The following is a 2,058-nucleotide window of genomic DNA, read 5'->3' as shown; positions in this document are numbered from 1 at the left end:
TGGGGTTATAAAAAAATAAAAATTCAACAAAGGCTCAGCTCATCTCTACTGCTATTTGTAAATGGATATATATATATAAAGGGGTGTTAATATTTGACACGATCTGAAAATCCAATCCAAAAGTTCTGGTCAACTCAAACTAGAATCAGGATGGATTCGGATTAGGAATTTCGACCCGTTTATAAAACTTGGTCTGATTCCGACTAACTCGGAAACCTGAAATCAACCGAGTTTGACCCGTCTTTAATTAATTTAGGAATGTTTTAAAAGATTGTTATGAAATAAGTAAATGCTATTTCTTAAAAATAATAAACCATCTTGCCCAAACTGAATTAAGCTTTGTTTTTCTTAGATTGATTGAAGTAAATCTTACCTTAATTTGATTTAGATTTAAATAAATCAAATTAAAACAATTTAAAGCAAAACATACCCGAAGCAGGTCGGGTTTGGGTCAAAAAAATCAACCCGTTTGTAAAAAACGGGTTGGGTTGAATAGTGCCTGATTAGTTCTAAGTTGGACCCGAATCTGACCCGTGACCCAATTTTGACAACCCAATAATATGTTGTGATGCCGTAGAATCTAAATTTAAAAAATTATTCATTTATTTTTTTAATAAACAACAACCAGAGTTATCTAATATAATTTATTAGTAATAAACACAAAAAAAAGATTCTATAATTCAAAACATCAATGTACACATATGTATTTATTCTAAAAAATTATATACACTACTCAGGACTATAACAAAAAGAAGCAAAACTTGAAGAATCCTAACTAGCCTCACACTCCTCCCCTGTCGTGACCTGAATTCATTTAGTCATATATAATGAGCTTAAAAAGCTCAGCATGTCACCAAAACTTATAACTAAATTCAAAGCACGATAAATGAGCAAAATGCTTGTCAATAGTCAAATCATAAAAATTACATTCATATAATCATTGAATCAGTGTAGAAATAAAAAATCTCAAATATAGTGATAGTAAAATCTATAAATAATAAAATACTACTGTATTGAAGTCTGTAAAGTAGTAAATCAGTACTAGTGTCAAATCTATAAAACAATCGTTGTATCCGTAATATCAATCAGTAGAAATCATACAAAATATTAAATCAAAATATCAATAAAGACTGTCGAAATCAAATATATGTAATAAAAATCATATAGGAATATCACATGCTTAATATTAGTACAGTGAATCAATAGTATTAGTATTTAAATCAGTAACAATAGCAATCCAATGGCAGGGGTAGTATAATAAAACAATAACAGTAAATCCGTGTAGTAACAATAAATCCATACAATAATAAAAATAATGTCTCAAGAACATGCATTTCAGTAGTCACACTAAACAAATATAAGTACTATATATCACGGTGTTTTTAAGTATTAGTATCAGTGTTAGTAAATTGTTGGCTCAGTAAATAGAGTCGTCACTCTTTTTTTATTGGCATAGTAATGATTTCTTTATAACTCTCAATCAATGTATCACTTGAATTAGTAGAGGATACCATCAAATCACAGTATTTAAAGGATAGCTCGTAGACCCATCATCTTGTACAGATCAATCAGTCTCCAACTAACCGGTCAACTAGTCTTTATTTGTTTGTTTCACACACACATATTATTATTGATACGTCATGCAAAAATTATATTGATCGGGCACGAATCTCGAGGCAAAAAGCTAGCCGGAAACTTCAAAAATTAAATTCGGGAGCACCTGAACTCCGATTTTAGCGAGCTTATAGTCAAACTGAGCGTCTCGGAAATATGAGCCCAACGACACCAAGATCAACCCAATCCGAGCCCAAATGAGTCCGAATCAAGGGCTCAAAGCGCTGTTGGAAGGATCAAACCACAATTTGAGTTACCAAATGGTCTTCGATTTTGACGAGCTTATACTCGAATCGAACGGCTCGACGAGATGAATCTAACGAGCCCAAGATCGCCGAATTCCGACATCATTAAGGTCTTCAAATGCCCAATGAACGGTGCATGATCAAAGGATTCGATATCGGCCGTCCATTCAAAACACTCCCCATTCACCCCTGATCTCAC

This window comes from Dendrobium catenatum, unplaced genomic scaffold, assembly GCF_001605985.2.
Source record: "Dendrobium catenatum unplaced genomic scaffold, ASM160598v2 fragScaff_scaffold_1482, whole genome shotgun sequence".
NCBI lineage: Eukaryota > Viridiplantae > Streptophyta > Magnoliopsida > Asparagales > Orchidaceae > Dendrobium > Dendrobium catenatum.
Note: the sequence above shows the minus strand (reverse complement) of the source record.